This window comes from Sciurus vulgaris, assembly GCF_902686455.1.
Source record: "Sciurus vulgaris genome assembly, chromosome: X".
NCBI classification, from domain to species: Eukaryota; Metazoa; Chordata; class Mammalia; order Rodentia; family Sciuridae; genus Sciurus; species Sciurus vulgaris.
The window spans coordinates 98,580,114-98,598,477 of NC_136471.1; the positions used below are offsets into that span (position 1 = coordinate 98,580,114).

Sequence of the window (18,364 nt, forward strand, 5' to 3'; positions counted from 1 at the left end):
AGAATCTATGAAGAACTCAAAAAACTCTACACCAAGAATACAAATAACCCAATCAACAAATGGGCTAAGGATATGAAGATCTTCAAGCAATCAACAAACAAATGAAAAAATGTTCACCGTCTTTAGTAATGAGAAATGCAAATCAAAACTACACTAAGATTCCATCTCACCCCAATTAGAATGGCGATTATCAATACAAGCAACAATAGGTGTTGGAGAGGATGTGGGGGAAAAGGTACACTCATACATTGCTGGTGGGGCTGCAAATTAGTGCAGCCACTCTGGAAAGCAGTGTGGAGATTCCTTAGAAAACTTGGAATGGAACCACCATTTGACCCAGCTATCCCACTCCTCGGCCTACACCCAAAGGACTTAAAATCAGCATACTACAGAGATACAGCCACATCAGTGTTCATAGCTGCTCAATTCACAATAGCCAGACTATGGAACCAACCTAGATGTCCTTCAATTGATGAATGGATAAAGAAACTGTGGTGTATATATATATATATATATATATATATATACACACACACACACACACACACACACACACACACACACAATGGAATATTACTCAGCTATAAAGAATAATAAAATTATGGCATTTGCAGGCAAATGGATGAAATTGGAGAATATCATGCTAAGTGAGATAAGCCAATCTCAAAAATTCAAAAGGCGAATGATCTCACTGATAAGCAGATGATGACACATAATGGGGGGTTGGGAGGGGGGCAAGAATGGAGGAAGGATGGACTGTATAGAGGGAAAAGAGGGGTGGGAGGGTGGGGGGGGAGGAAAAAATAACAATGAATCAAACATCATTACCCTACGTAAATGTATGATTACGCAAATGGTATGCTGTTATTCCGTGTACAAACAGAAACAACATGTATCCCATTTGTTTACAATAAAAATAAATTTAAAAAAAAAAAAGAATATCCAAAATAAAATACTGGAGCCTCATTAAATGATGTGCAACCACTCACTGATAAAAACCCTCTCTATCTTGCTCTTTAAGCCAGTAACTAATTTCTCATGGCCACAAGATCCAGCACTGCAATCCTTGGTAATCTCAAAATGTCCTGGAATATTCACTTACATATGGGTCTTCTCGATATGGTTACAAACTCTTCAGGGACACACACACACACACACACACACACACACACACACACACACAAATCACTCTATTAATTCCAAACAAGAGTTTTAAGATATAAAATACTAAGCAGCACAGTTTTAATAGAGTTCACCTTGATTAAATAGAAGAATCCTTTTCAGAAAAATGAACCAAAATTTATAGGATACATAAAAAGGCAAGGATTTCTATGGTAAAACTTGAATATAGCTAGAATCTATTACCTATTTCACTTCTAAAAAGGTACTTTCATCTGCTATATAGGCTTTAGAAATAAAAGATCAAACTTATGAAAACAGAAATCTAAACAAAAACTAATATTCTGTTATAACACAAAAGCATTGAGATAAAAAATTAATAAATTAAACTTTATCAAATTTCTACTCTTTAGAAGATACTGTTAAGAGAATGAAAAGAGAAGCCACAAAGAAAATCTTTGCAAAGCAGGTATCTTAGTACTTGTGTCCAAAATATAAAAAGTTATTAAAATAAAAAGCAGGAAAACACAATTTTTTAGTATAATTGGCAAAATATTTGAACAGGTACTCAAAGAAAATACACAAATAAGCACCTGAAAAGACGTTCATACTCATTAGAAAGACGAAAATTAGAAGCAAAATGAGGGTGAGGTACCGCTGTAAACATATTGGAAGGTCCAAATTTTAAAAAGGGTAATCACAGGAAAAGTTGGAAAGAATATGGAAGAACTGGAATTCTCATATACTGCTGGTAGAAATACATTTAAAATGGTAAAGTCACTTTAAAAAGTCGTTTGGGAGTTTATTCAATTAAATATATACCTATTATACAATCCAACCATTCCATTTCTAGATATTTACCTAAAGAAAAAGAAAGCAAGCTGGGTGTAGTGGCACATGCCTGCAATCCCAGCAGCTGAGTAGGCTAAGGCAGGATGATTTTGAGTTCAAAGCCAGCCTCAGCAACTTAGCAAGACCTGTCTCAAAATAATATATTATATAAAATTTTAAATATATACATAATATATGTAATATAAAAAGATTATAAATATAAAGAGGGGGTGCTGGGGATGTGGCTCAGTGGTTAAGCATCCTGGGATTCAATCCCCAGTACCAAAAAGAAAAAAGGAAAGCAAATACGCGTGCATGCAAGCACTTATGCAAGTATGTTCACAGCAGCTTCAATAGCCAAAGACTGGAAACGACCCAACCCTAAGTTCATCTGCAGATGAATGGACAAATTGTGCAATAAAAAAAGAATAAACTACTGATGCACAGAACTATGTGGATGAATCTCAAAAATTGTGCTGAATTCACCTAGAGAATACAAGGTCCCTGGTTCAATCCCCAGCAATGCAAAAAGGAAAAAAAAAAAAAAAAAGCTGAAAGAAACCAAACCAAAAGGATACATACTGCGTGATTCTGAGGTAGAACACAAGATGTACAGAAAGTTGACAAAAGGGCAAGGAAACTGTAACTTCAATCTAAAAACTTTATGCTGAAGTTTCCCACCTTTCCTCCCCAAACCAGTTCTCTCTTGCAGGTCTGTTACTACCAAATTTCTGGGAAATCTACAAATCTTCACTTATGATCTTAAGAGTTATTAAAATTTTACCCACTTATGAAAATTGCCCTGTACACTGTTAATTAGCCCACTAATACACATATTTTTAGACTAGACTGAGCAAAGGGAGATATGAAACCTATAATATAGGACACATTTCCAGAAACAATATAGTGTAGTACTTTCCAATGTTGTCTACTTATCAGATAATGGGGATCTTGAGAATTGCCAGACTACCATAAACACACATGTGATCATCAGACTGATATCATTTCCATACACCTGCCACACCCACTCCTAACCAAGTTCCCTTTAAAAGAACCTGAAAACCCAAAAGCATCTCCCTTCAGTGTGTCTCTGCTTTCCTAAATAAATCTGTGTATCTAACTGACACATCCTTAAGCTCATTTCTGGGGGTTTATCAAAATCCCACTCATTCTGAGTTGAGGTCCTCCTCTCAGAGAAGTCCTTAAACCTCTACAAGTGACAATTCCATTTAAACAAAACTTTAGAAAGTGCAAACTATTCTAACACGAGAGAAAAATCAACCAGTGGTTGCTTCAAGATAGTGGGAGAAGGCAGGAGAAACAGATTACAAAAGATCATGAAGAAACATTTGAAGATAAACTATATTGCCTATCTTGTTTGGTAATTTAGGTTTATACATATGTCAAAACTTACCAAAATTATATACTTTAAGTATGGGCAGTTTACTATATATCAATCATTCCTCAATAAAGATGCCTTTTTTAAAAGATGGGAAAGTGTGGGTTGGCTAGAAAGCCTTTTGTCCCATAGATGGGACAAAATAAAATGTTCCAAGAATACAGCCCCACACCTAATCGAATTTGCACAGCCTTTCTTGAAAAACACTAACAGTTATTAAGATAAACATAAAATTACTGTATGACCCAGTCGTACCATTCCTCAGTGTTTGCCCTATAGAAATGAAAACTTGTGCTCATTCTCTCAGAAATCTGTTTATGGGAACTGGGGTTGTGGCTCAGTGGTAGAGCGCTTGCCCAGCACAAACAAGGCAGTGGGTTCAACCCTTAGCACCACATAACAAATGAAGTAAAATCACTCTGTCCATCTACAACTACAAAATTTTTTTTAATCTCTTTATGAATGTTTGCAGCAGCTCCATCCATAATTGCTAAAATCAACCCAAACATCTTTCAACAGGTAAATGAATAGTACGGTACAGCTATACAATGGAATACTGCTCAGCAAAAATAATTCATAATACAAATCTATCAATACACACAAAGAACTCAAAGATTACTGAATTTTAATAAAGCCAGGCTCAAAAGGACACATATTCTGTATAATTCCATTTATATGGCATTCTTAAAAAGACAAAAATATAGTGGAAAAGATGAAAGGCTTCCAGAAGTTCTGGGGGTCAGGGGAGGGTGTGGTTATGAGATAGGAAGGACCAGAACACAGGACAAAATGGCAGATAAACTTTGGAGTCTTAATTCATAATCCATTACTAAAAGTCTTTTCCTACCTCCCCACTCTCAGAACGTAAGCTGTTTTTTCTCACCCTTCTATTCTTAATCAAATTAACCACAAACACCAGGATACCTTACAGGAGTCTCTTGCACAAGAATGAAACTTCTTAAATCAATTATCATTAAAATACCAGACCCTTCCGGGCCCAGCCACTCAATAAAAGCCTGGGCCATTCTTTGGTTCACAAGCAGTTCGGACTTCTCTCTCAATGGAGCTATCCCTTTCACCTGGAAGTGGAACATCCCCTCCCCCTCTTCTCCTCCCCTCCCTGCCCCATAAAACCTTAGCCTGTATATTCATACTCATTGGACTCAGATTCCCTTTTTACCCCAAAAGTTCTTGTCTCCATTATCAATTATAAAGGGAAAGCATAAGCTCTGTCTCTAGATAGTGGATGTATACCACTCTATACATGTGTTAAAATGTACAATACAGTACACCAAAAGAAAAAAGTCAATTTGACTATGATTTTTTTAAAATAAGAAACAAAAGAACACTTCAGGATTCTGGAAAATGACCGAAGGCATACAATAAATTTAAAAGCATTTATTCAAGAAAAACTACTGAACCACAGTAAAAATAGTGGGGAGTGTGGCATGTTCACCTGAAGTAATCCCAAATCCCTGCCCATCGAGGGTGTTAGTTCTACCAGGGCAGGCAAAGAAAGTTATGAAAAATACCAGCTCAGATGACAGAGGAGGCTGATCTGACTTGAAACAATACACAAAACAACAGCAATTAAATGCCAAACAACTAAGTACCACATCATGACTGCCTGAAGCTACAATATAGGTGAGGGCAATCATAAAACCAAATGTAATATTTACCAGGCAATCTAGGGAATGAGACAGTCCTAGTAACCTTGATAAGCTCCCACATATTCCTGGGGGTCTAAAAAGCTGTGTAGATTTAGAAGACTGGTTAATCCTCCAGCTGCCTACTCCCCCTCCCTCCCAAGAGAGGCTTTGTTCAAGCAGAAAGTAAAAGAGTGAATTTGTAAACCACCTCAACTTTGTGGTCCCAATCAACAAATTAGGGCAATGGACAGAAGTCTAACTGGTTTGAGATGTTTAAGCACAACCTCTTATCACTGGCTGCTCACCAAGATAAACCCAGAAGAAGCCAAAAGGGGGCGGGGGGTGGGGGGGAAGGGGTTAGGTGACAAGACAGCTAAGCAAAGACATCAGTGGTCATATACTACTGAGAAGACTATGGAATTAGTCTAGGTAATCCACTAAATAAATAAACAGCAACCATGATAACCTGAATCCAGAGTTGCTACATTATTGATAATGTACAATTTGCAACAAAAATTTATGAGACATGCAAAGAAGGACCTTTAAAAAAAAAAAAAGGCTAGGGAACTCTAAAGGACACCTAGATAACATAATGCAAACCACAATCCCTAAAAAGATTCAAGATTTTTAAAATAATAACTATAAAGGATACTATGGGAGAATGAAGAAATTTTAATAAAGGCTAATATATTAGATAACAGTTATTTTGGACAACGTTTTTGTTCTTAGGAAATCCATGATGGAGGATTTTAGATAACTTTAAATTTGAAGAAAACACACAAATGTGGCAAAATGTCAACAACTGGTAAATCCTGGATAAAGAGGATAGGGGAAAGTTTTTGGCTTTTGTTTTACATTAAAGCTTTCTTTACTATTTAAATTGCCTACACATATGCATGTGCTACTTTTTTTGTCAACAGTTATCTGGGTGGTAGTTGGTGGGCATTGTTTTCTTCTTTAAAGGAGGCAAAGGGAATATGGCAAGCCTTGAATGCATTTCTCAGAATTTCAAATACTTCTTTTCTTTCAATACTATAACCTTCAAAGTCACTTCACTGTTTTTTAATAGAAATATCTGAGGGACTTTGTTTTTGAAAGGGGGCAGAGGGAATAGAAAGGCACATTGATTTCAGGTCTACAGGTATTTTCAACAGCAGTTCACCATAGACACCTGTATATATGCCTGAGTGTCTTAACAGCACTCTCTTATTTAAATCTCACAATCACTCCATGAAATAGTACAGCATTTAGTACACCCATATTCATGGAAAATGGGTCATTGAGAGATTAAGTAATTTGCCCTGAGTTCTACAGGGCAGTAGCAAGAAAAGACCTGATTGGGCTCTCTATACAACACTTACAGATGACTTCTAATAAGATTAACAAGTACCATGTTAAGCAGTCTCAAACTGGAAATAACAACCTAATGGAAATCAATCAGACCAGACCTTTTTGTTTTTTTAAGTGAAATTAGTATCAGAGTGGCTCTTATGTTAAATGAATAAATAACATTTCATAAAACTTTTATGTGTTCCACATAAATGACTGCATTACATACTGAATTGTGATGTAAAATCCATTATGCTAGAACAAGGTTAAAACACTTTTGAATATCGCTGTTTTATTATGCATATGTCTACAGTAACCACTGTTAAACTCCACATAAGCATCTGTATCTTTATAATTTTCTATTGAAATATATTTAATAAGGGAAAAATTTAGGGACCTTGGGGTTATCAATATTGTATAGATTATTTTTGAAGTCTCATGTTCCTACTTTAAAATTCACATAAATTTTTAGATTTTTTTCAAAATCTATTTTAATATAAAAAGTTACCTATCCCAAAACTTCTAAATACAACTGACATTCCAGGAAGATGTTTCTGTAAGTATGTATCTTCCTCTCCATCAGCTCTTAACACCCAAGGGGTACATTCACCCAATAAGAGGACAACTAGAACTGGTTCTCTTAAATGGCTCAACTCCATTTTGACAAAACTAATAAATCACAAAGCTCTACCTTTTTATAGTATTAACTGCTTCTCCAAATCTCTATCTACAAAATATTCCTGCTCAATCAGAAATGCAAATTATAAAGACCTCTTTGTCTTCTAAATACACACACACACACACACACACACACACACGCACACACCTCAAAAGAAAAACCAAAGGACATGAACAGATAAGTCACCAAAAGGAATTGAGACAATAAGAATCAGAAAGAGGGCTGGGGATATGCCTCGGTTGGTAGAGTGCCTGCCTCGCAAGCACAAAGCCCTGGGTTCAATCCCCAGCACCGCAAAAAAAAAAAAAAAAAAAAAAAAGATTACTTTATTATTAATAATTAAAATTAAAATTATGAAATAATGCTTTTGCCAATAAGGCTGAAAAAAACTAAACTCTTGTTTTGTCTAGTCTGTGAGAAAAACACGCTGAAGGATATGTCAGTGAATGTATAAACAACCTTCACTAAGCCATTAATGCCCTTATTCTTAAAAATCTTAGCAAATTCCTTTGCCCCTGCCACCATCTGAGAACACAGCAATAAGACAAGCCTAGGCAGAACCAGGAAGTGGGCTGCCACCTCTGACCCAGAATCTGTCAAGAATCTGCAGGTGCCTTGATCTTGGACCTGTCTCCAGAATTGGATGAAACATTTTTTTTGTTTAAGCCATCTAATCTATGGCAGCTTGTTACAACAGTCAACTTAGACCAAGACAAAGGCTATGGAAGAGGTCTGTTCAAGGAAATAAAAACTAGCCAAGTTCTTCATATATCTCACCACCCTGAGAAGCAACCTATACAATTCATTTGAGTTAGGCAGACAAATGAAATAATTAGGAAGTGAATCAAAATTAGTGAATACATAGAAAAATAATCCAATAAAGACAAAATTATTAAATGCAGAAAAAAGTTTTAGTGGAGTTACTAAGTCACAATGCAAATATCAAACACAGAAGTTAAGTTCTCAAGTACAAGAGTACAACAGGACAATAGGGGGGAAAGCCATTCAAATCCTTACCTTCTGGGGTGGAAAATCAATTGAAAATGATTAAAACTGAAAAAGCGAAGTAGCAAGACAAGTATATTAGATGGGAAAATAAATGTGATCAACATAAAAATATGAAATTTGAGAAAGGAAAATGGGGAAAGAGATCTAGGAGCTACTGTTTTTATAAGCTTTATAGGATTTTTTTTATTCTAAACTATATGTGCAGAAATGAGGGAAAAGAAATTAAAAGTAGGTAGAAAGGAGACAGGAAAGACAAAGAAATATAATTTTAATCTGAGATTCTGATACTTTCCCAGGCCTTTTACTCCTCAAATTAGTTCTTCTCCCAGACCTGTTAACTCCCAAATTTCTAGGAAATCTGTGACCTTAAAACCACTCACTTGTGATAATTACCTTGTGCACTGTTAATTAGCCCACAATAAATAAATTAAGCAAAGAAAGAGAATATTTTAAGAAACCTATAATTTAGGTGACTTTCTAGTATCATGTTTTGATCAGATAATGGATATCGTATCAGCCTATGGATCCTGAGAATGCCCAGATCACCATAAACCCCTCTTGTGATCACCAGACTAATGTCATCCTTACATACCTTCCCAAACCCAACCCTCACCCAAGCTTCTTTTAAAAGAGCTAAGAAACCCCAAAACATGTCTCACTTTCGTTTGTTTTTTGTGGTGCTGGGGATTGAACCCCCAGAGCCTTGTGCATATGAGGCAAGCACTCTACCAACTGAGCTATACCCCCAGCCCCATGTCTCACTTTCAAAGTGGCCCACATTATCCCTTAAATGCACATTCCTTGCTAAAATTCTTTTCCTTCATTTAAGTCAAGGACCTCACTTGTCCCCAGTCCAATAAGCCCCCTCCAGGAACTCCTCAGGTTACATCTTCTCTCTGGTGACAGTACCCTGGTAAATTTAAGAAATTTAAAGAAAAGGTTAATTTCAATTCACAGATAACAGAAATGGTAATGGCCGGCAAAAATGAGGAAAGAAAGGCAATCTTGTTCATGAGTTTACAAATGCAATAACAGATAATACTTATAGAATTTATTATGGAGTAGACACCAAGTGTTACATATGTATTAATTTGTTTAATTACAATAGGCCTTCACCAAGGTACCACAATGCACCCATTTTACAGATAGGAAATCAAGATAGGTTGACTTGCTCAAGGTCAAAATGTTAATAAAAGACCAAGTCATGACTGAGGAGAAAAAAACCTCAGAGTCGATATGTTATAAAACTATTCTAGACTGTCTGAAAAGTTATTAGGTTGGGAAGGAATAAATAGTTCAGTAGAAGCAATAAGCACATAAACACATTTAGTAGAAGAATGAATTAGAATAATACTGGAGGACAACTAGAGAATATTCATTAAATTTCTCTAAACACTGGCTTTCAAAGTGGTGTAAGTACAAACTGACTGACACAACATCAATGGAGAAAAATGTCATTATCTACCAACACTAAAGATGGATGTGTATGTATATATGTGCATGTTAAATGTATATATTTACCCTCCTTTAACCAAGCAACTTCAAGAATCAGCACTACAAATAAGTGTACAACTGCATAAAATAACATATGCAAGATTGTACTAGAAGAAAATTGAAAAAAGCCTAACTATCCATCAACAGAAATCAGTAAACTTACTAAAATATAAGTTCTTGAAACTACTTAGATAAGTACCCCACAATAATAAATACATCTTTAAACATAAGTGAAACATCCTTAAACATTTAACCATGCACCTCTAAAGATTTACAGAGGTATATCACTAAAGCCCAGTGGTTGAATAATTCTACACTGGTTCATAGGTGATTCACAGAATTCATTAGTACATCGCTAGTTTCAAGAAGTGCTTCAATAGAGATTTAACTTTCTTTACTCCCAAATTTCCTAAATACATTTAGTCCACAGAACCCATTTTGTTGTGAAAAACAACAGAAATCTAGTGAGATTAACAAAGTTTTAAGGATTGGAGGTAGAAAACTGAACTAAAGCATACATTAGTCATGAATTTATGACCTCAAAACTAGAAATACTTGTGTTAGCATTAGAACACTAATCCTATGTGGCACTTCATCTGTATTCTTTCACTACCACACCATTCCTTATTCCCTTTCATGGTACATTACACTATGTCACATACTATGCAAATTTATGAAAAGAGTCTACAGGGCATTCCTGCACTAAAGGCAAATTAAGAAATGTTCCTTAGTAATGTTCTATGTAATGAGAACTACAAATTTATCAAAGATTTCTGCTTCTGGCCAAAATGAAATAATGGGGACCAGATTTACAAAGCCTCATTAACTAATAAAACAGAATATGTGAAACAACATTTTCAGACATTGGACAATACGCAATACAAGACAGTGATCTCTGAGAAAAGAGTAACAAATGAGGTGACTGACCCCTATGACTGTCCCAGCTTACTTTATAAAGGAAGTTCCACACAAAGGCAAAGGTAAGGGGGAATGCAGGCAAAGTGTAGTCTCCCAGAGCCAAAAGGAGCTGGAAATTTAAGTAGGCCAAGGTAGCTAGGACACAGAAGGCAGAAAGTGTGAGCCCTGCACAGGTAGAAAATTCTGGTCATCTGCACAATCTCCCCTGAATCACCAGAGAAGTAACAATGAGCATGTGGGAGTACAGAAATTACCCTAGAATCACCTAAAACAAACAATAGAAAAACCCACATGGTTCAAACTGTGCCAAAAATGTTTGCTGCTCCCGCCTCATAATACAAGTAGCATCCCAAAGAGTACTCAGAAGGGTATTGCCTCAGTACTAGGGAAAACTTACACCATGACAAAAGGCTGCTCTGTCCCCATCTAACGGTGTAAAACAAGCCTCAAAAAAAAAAAAAAAAAAAAAAAAATCAAACTATTTCCAAATAAATTAGCTGCATCCCAGAACAAACTCAAAAATATTTAGCATGAAACAACAATATCCAGAAAGCTAACAAGGTCAAATTCATACCACCTGTCACCCAATTAGAAGTTACAAGGCTGGGGCTGGGATTGTGGCTCAGGGGTAGAACACTTGCCTAGCACATGTAAGGCACAGGGTTTGATTCTCGGCACCACATAAAAATAAATAAATAAAATAAATGTTAAAGAAAAAGTTACAAGGCTGAGAACAATCAAGAAACTAAATAATAATTATCATAATTATTATTACATACAATAATTACAATACACCAATAAAAATGTTTTAAAACATTACAAACCATAATAAACAGAAAATTAGTCAGAAATGATACAAATAGCATCTTCAGTCAAACTATATTCCGTATACTCAAGAATAGAAAAAAACATAAGCATGTTAAGGTAATGTATTTTTTAAAAGACTCAAATGAAAATTACATTGTCTTTTCTTTCTTTCTTTCTTTTTTTTTTTTTTTTTTTTTTTTGGTAGTTGTAAATGGACTGAATGCCTTTATTTATTTTTATGTGGTGCTAGGGACTGAACCTAGTGCCTCACACATGCTACGCAAGCACTCTGCCACTGAGCTACAGCCCCAGCCCTACAATGTCTTAAGATGAAAAATATACTGGAAAGAATTAAGGGCTGATTAGATAATGCAAAGAAGAAATTAATAAACTCAAAGACACAGCAATACGAATAATCCAAAATGAGATACAGAAAGGAAAAATACTGAAAAAAATTAACAGTAAAAGAAAAAAAGGAATGGAACAACTTCAGATGTCCTAAACAGAAGCAAGAAAAGAAAAAAGTATTTGAAGAGCAGAAAATTTCCCAAATTTGGTGAAATTTATAAACCCACATGTCCAAGGAGCAACAGAATTCAAGCACAAGAAATATTTTTTAAAAAGCCTACAACACAGAACATAACCTAAATGCTAACATTAGCAATAAAGAGAAAATCTTTAAAGCAAAAGAGGGGGCAACACCTTACTTGAAGAATGATAACAACAGTAAACTTCAGCTCAAAAATCAACATTAAAAAAAAAAAAAAAAAAATCAATGTAAGGCAGAAAACTGTGTCATGACTTCTATAGGGAGGATAAAAAAAATCTAGAACTCTATATCAAACTAAAATGATTTTTAAATATAAATTTTTGCAAAGGCTGAAAAAATTAATTACCAGCTGTTGTGTGTGAGCTATGTCATTAACAAAGACCAAACACATTTGTGCCTTTCCACAATGTCAAAATCTATTGAATAACAATAAATTCACAAATCATACCACTTTCATCAGTGGAAGTTCACTGAATACTTGTGGATTACCTCATAATCATAAGCTGGGCAACCATAAATTCTTTCATTCCAATCCTAATTTCTAATTATCTATAACACTCAAGTCACATACCACACTTCACATTATTTATATGTATATGTATCCATATGTATATGTATGTTACAGCAAGACCAGAAAAGGGTTAAGGCAGCCATAGCAGTTCAGGAGTCTGAACTGACAGCAAAGGCAGAGAACAGATACAAATGCAGAGTCACTGTAGGTGGTCAGATCAGACTATGAACCAGCCAAAGAACTCCTTCAGAGTACAGAGCTATCAAAAGTACAGGAACTTATTCCAGGCCAGAGTCTGGATGGAAAGCAGTTTCAGGGTCAGCTTGGAATGGGTCATAGGTGGTCCCCACAGGCAGGAGAAACTGCACTCTGCTGAAGTCTGAGGACAGATTCAGATGTTTGTTGCTTAGAAGATTTTCCTGGGCAAGGCTCAAGATGAGCAACAGGGTCAAGGTGCACCGTGTCCAGTCTCAGGGTGATCCTCCTTTCATAGGCTGCAAGTGAGGGGGTTTGTATTAGTCAGGGTCTCTAGAGGAACAGTATCAACAGGAAGCATGATTATAAAAGGAGGATTTATTAGATTGGCTTACATGACTAGAAGCTGGACAGTTCACAATGGCCGTCTGCAGACTGGAGAGCTGGAAGAACCAGTAGCTGCACAGTCCAAAAGGTGGAAGCCCCAGAACAAGAGGGATCAACAGTGCTACTCTAGTCCAAGACCAAGGCTTCTAGAAACTCCCTGGAGAATCACTGGCAGAGTCTGCTTTGGAAGAGTGAAGAAGCGAGAGTCCAATATCCCCAGATGATCAAAGCAGCAATCAAGAACCCTTCCCAAGGGGCTGGGGTTGTACCTCAGTCAGTGGTAGAGTGCTTGCCCAGTATGCGTGAGGCACTGGGCTCAATTCTCAGCACCATATACAAATAAATAAAAATAAATAAAGGTCCATCAATAACTTAAAAAAAGAATCCTTTCAAGAAGAGTCGAGCTTGCATCTGCATCTGCTTCCTTGTTCTTCCAACCTTTATTCCATCCAAGCCACCATCCTATTAGGTGATGCTACTCCCACTTAGGGAGGATCTCTAGATCACTATCCCACATTCCAATCATTCCTAGACACACCCTCACAGACACACCAAGAAGCCTCTTAATCATCAGCATCTCTTAATCCAATCAAGTTGACAATTCAAATTAACCATTACAAGGTTACTTCATTCAGTGGCCTGGTATGCTCATAAGCTCATAGGCCTGGTTTATCTGATATGACTAAGGTCATCAAAAACAAGGAAAGTGCATTATGTGGAGTTACAATGTTGTGTATTCATATAAGAACATAGGAAAGTTATGTCCAATTCATTCTACTATCTCTCATTCCCATTCCACCTCCCTCCCTCCAACTCCCCACCGTCAAATTCGGGGAACCTCCACTTCTCTCTCCAGTCTGCCTATTATGAGTCAGCAACCGCCCAGTATATTCAGTCTTTGGTTTTATGGGATTGGCTTATTTCTTTTAGCATGATAGAATCTCCAGTTCCATTCATTTACCAGCAAATGCTGTAATTTTCATTTCTCTTTATGGATGAGTAATATTCCACTGCATATAGATACCACATTTTCTTTATCCATTCATCTGTTTAAGGGCACCTAAGTTGGTTCCACAACTTAGCTCTAAACATTGATGTGGCCACAGTCTCTTGACTCTTGACTGTGGCCGCAGTTACATAAAAGTACACCTGATAAAGCTGCACAGAGCTATACACAAATAAATAATCAGTGTGTGTGTGTGATGAAATCTGAATAACCTTTTACCAATGTCAATTTCCTAGCCTTGCTAGCATTCTGTTTTAATCAGCTATTTTGCTGCTGTAACTAAAAGACTCAACCAGAACAATTGTAGAGGAGGAAAAGTTTATTTAAGAGCTCACGGTTTCAGAGGTCTCAGTCCATAGGTAGCCGGCTCCATTCCTTGGGGCGCAAGGTGAGGTTGAACATCAAGGCGGAAGAATATGGCAAAAGGAAGCAGCTTGCAGGATGATCAGGAAGCAGAGCAATCAATCTCCACTTGCCAAATACAAATATATACCCAAAGCCACGCCCCCAATCACTGGCCTCCTCCAGTCACACCCCACCCACCTCCAATTACCATTCAGTTAATCCCATCAGGGGATTAATTCACTGATTGGGTTCAGGCTCTTACAACCCAATTATTTCCCTTCTGAACCCTCTCACACTGTCTCACACGTGAGATTTTGGGGGATAGCTCACATCCAAACCATAACTGCATACAACAGTTAAGCAAGATGTTAACATCTGAGTAAAGGGTAAAAGGATGTGGCTGCATATTTCTTTGTAACTTCCTATAAACCTATAATTATTTCAAAATAAAAAGTTTTATAAAATTAAAAAGAAAAAAGCAGAGTTCATCAGTTTGGATAATAAAACCCAATCAGATATATGCTTGCCACCTAGAAGAAATTTTCTTTAAAGATAGATACATAAATAATATGTTAAAAAGAAAGATGAACCACGCTAACACTAATCAAAAGAAAACTAAAGAAAAAAGAAAACTAGAGAAGCTATATTAAAATCAAGTGGGTCTCAGAGCAAATAATATGACCAGAGAGAGAGGGCAATTTTAAAAGGATCAATTCATCAAGAGGGTATAACAATTCTAAACATCTATCTACCTAATAAAAGAACTTCATAATGCATTAAGCAGAAACTGACAGAACTGAGAGGAAAAGACAAAACCACAATTACAGTCATAGATTTCAATAGCCCTCTTTCAATGACTGATAAATCAGTAGGGTAGAGCAGAATTGAGAAATATGACTAAAGTTGAACTAATTGATATTTCTGCAGAATACACATTCTCTTAAAGGACAGAGAACACTCACCAACAAAGACCATAATATAGACCATAAAACAACTTATAAAATTTCTGAAAGAACCCAAACCATAAAAATTATATGACCAATAATATCTAGGAAATCCTCAAATATCTGGCTATCAACCCATAACACACTTCTAAAATCCAATGGGTCAAAACAGAAATAAAAAGGCAAATTAGAAAATAATTTTGAAATGCATATAATGAAAATACAAGAATACCAAAATCCATGGAATGGAGCTAAAGCAGTGTGGAGAAGACATTTCATAAGACTCCTAAATAATTCATGTTGATATTTTACCCTCATGGAGAGAAAGTATGATTTTTTATATGACATGATGAAAATGATACTTGACTTCTATGATCTTCAGCCAAAAACCCTCTAATCCCAGTCTAACCACAAGGAAAGCATCATTAATATACCAATAGAGGGACGTCCTACAATATACCTTACTAGTCTCCTCCTCAAAACTAAGGTCATCAAAAACAAGGAAAGTCTGAGAAAATATCACAGCCAAAGAGAGGAGCCCAGAGATATGACAACTAAACATAATATAGTATCCTGGATAGGATCCCAGAATGGTCAAAGGACAGGAGGTAAAACCTAAGGAAATCTAAATAATATACTGACTTTAGCTAATAGTAAAGTATCGATTTTGGTTCATTAGTATTAAACTGGGTGCACAAACTCTGTACTATATTCTCAGTTTTCCTGTAAATCTTTTTTTTTTTTTTTTTCCTTTTCTTTTTTGCAGTGCTAGGGACCCAGGGCCTTGTGCTTGACAGGCAAGCACTCTATGAACTGAGCTATATCTCCAGCCTAGTTTTCCTGTAAATCTTAAAACCATTCCAAAAATAGCCAATTTTAAAAATTACACTACAACTAGGAAAATTTTAATTTCTCTACACAAAGTAATCCCTCTTTCTTATGATCTGTCACAGTGTTTATGTGTACTGTTCATGACACAGGTCTCCAACTTTTACTAAGAGTTACATTATAGCAAAAAATCATAAAACCACACATCTCTGTGAACTGCCACCTTACCTCTCACTTCCACCCTAAAGATACAGCCTCTTTCCTAGTACGCAAATAAATTTTTAAATGGCTGAATCAGGAATAGGAGATACCTTTCAACTTGATTTCTTTAAAATTATTCTAGTTTATTAGTTCAACTACATAAAAAACATGTAGTTAGACTAACAACTATCATGAAATTTTACTTAAAGCGGCGTCTTTCAAACAGGAGGTCCATGTATACTTTCTGCAATCCTCTAAGCTCTTATGGAAAAATTCAATTGCATTAATCTAATTACTAAGATGATTTAAATATACCTAACAAAACATTCTCATTACTCTCATACTTTGATGACTCTATTAATTAAATCTGCCATGCAATACTAACTCCCACATTTACCTTCACAGTTATACTATTGCTGAGCAAAGCTCCTTTTGGTAGCAAATTATTCACTTCCCCAAACTGAAAGTCAAATGAGATAATGTAAAAAATTTAAGAGAGTTTTATACAAGTTCTAATACCGAAAAACTACAGGTGAATGAAGTCAGACAACCCATAGTATATGGTCATGCCAAAAGAAACTGACCTGTTATAACCCTACCATCAGTCAAGTGATTCATTACAACAAAATAACATCATCTATTACGTTAATGTTACTTCCAATTTTTTATTGGCTTTAGTTTGATTCATATTTAATTTAAAAATTTGTTTTCTATTAGAAAAGAAATGTGTAAGGAATTTATTCAGATGTCTGAATTTCTAATAGTAGAAAAGAAATGCAAGAAATAAAAAAATTAAAAAAAAAAAATGCATAAGGAATTTACTGAGATGTCCGAATAAATTTAGATAACATTTTTACAAAAGTAAATCAATCCAACAGCTACTATAGGATTTTTCTCTTTTTACATTTGCCCTGGTATAAAACACTGTAAACTCATAAAAGAAAAACTATGCATGCTCAAATATGGCATAATGAATCCCACTGTTAGGTTGAATTATACTGTACCAATAAAAATTTTTTTTGAAGAATATCTATTATATTCACTCAAGAATATGTCCAGTTGTGCTTTAGGTTTCACACTTTACTATCTTTAAGGGCACTCTGTAATTTTAAAAAGTACAAGAAAACTTTGGTTTAACAGGACATTAATCACGAGGAAAACACTGATAATATACCAATAGAGGGGCATCCTACAACATATATGACTCCTCAAAAAACTCCTTAAAACTAAGCTGTTAAACACATGATTAAAAATAAAACTGAAGGGCTGGGGAGACAGCTCAGTTGGTAGAGTGCTTGCCTTGCAAGCGCAAGGCCCTGGGTTCAATCCCCAGCCCCACAAAAAAAAAAAAAAAGCCAAAAATAAAACTAAAGTACTTACAAATCTGGTTTAAGTCTCAATTTCACTACAATAACCATGTGGTCTTCTGAGGCCACTTAAACCCCTTCTGTTCTCACTACCTCACATAACCAAGTGTAAGAGGAGTAAAACCTACCCAATTTGCCAATATGCTTTCTCTCCTTTCTAGACAGGCAAGGTCAAACAATATAAACAGTTCACTTCAGAAAAACTAACAATCTTGTTATCCCCCAGATTTGAACATTTACTACACAGATAAAACATATCAGATATTCTGACAAATTGAGGAAGAAAAAAATACATAGTGTCAAAGTATGTGTGTGCTGGTACTTAAGAAAATTTGAGGACATTATCACAAACAGCATCAAGAAATGTGCACCACTGCCAGGCACGGTGGTGCATACCCATAATCTCAGCGGCTTGGAAGGCTGAGGCAGGAGGATCAGGAGTTCAAAGCCCCTTAACAACTTAGCAACTCAGGAAGACCCTGTCTCTAAAGAAAATACTAAAAAGGGCTGGGGATATGGCTCAATGTTGAAGCACCCCTAAGTTCAATCCCAATACTGGGGGGGGGGGGGAAAGAAGAAGAAATTAATACGTAGTACAAGGTAGTACTATAGAAACCCTAAATACCTGGCCAAATGGCAAGTCAAATTGCTTTAAAGCTATTCAAATGCAAGTTACAAGTAATACAATAATTCCTTACTGGACACCTATTATGTGGCAGGCAGTGTGCTAGGTAGGTGTTCCAGATTCTCAACTAAACAAGAAAGTCCGTGCACACTTCTGTATTCCCAGTGACTCA

The 18,364-nt window shown here is 36.0% G+C and overlaps 1 protein-coding gene, 1 long non-coding RNA gene and 1 pseudogene across 13 annotated transcripts in view; 1 reads left to right on the forward strand and 2 right to left on the reverse strand.

Annotated features, from left to right (window-relative positions):
* KDM6A (lysine demethylase 6A) overlaps positions 1–18,364 on the reverse strand; it is a 206,236-nt gene that overhangs the window by 149,285 nt on the left and 38,587 nt on the right. The gene's annotated exons all lie outside the window — the stretch shown is intronic.
* The window catches only part of LOC306650998 (SERTA domain-containing protein 3-like), a 56,132-nt pseudogene that overhangs the window by 3,731 nt on the left and 34,037 nt on the right, over positions 1–18,364 (forward strand). The window lies entirely within an intron of this gene.
* LOC306651009 lies at positions 11,388–16,396 on the reverse strand. Its single transcript, XR_013761084.1, has 2 exons — positions 12,885–16,396; positions 11,388–12,788 (listed from the first exon to the last, which is right to left on the reverse strand). It is a non-coding gene; the product is annotated as an uncharacterized lncRNA (long non-coding RNA).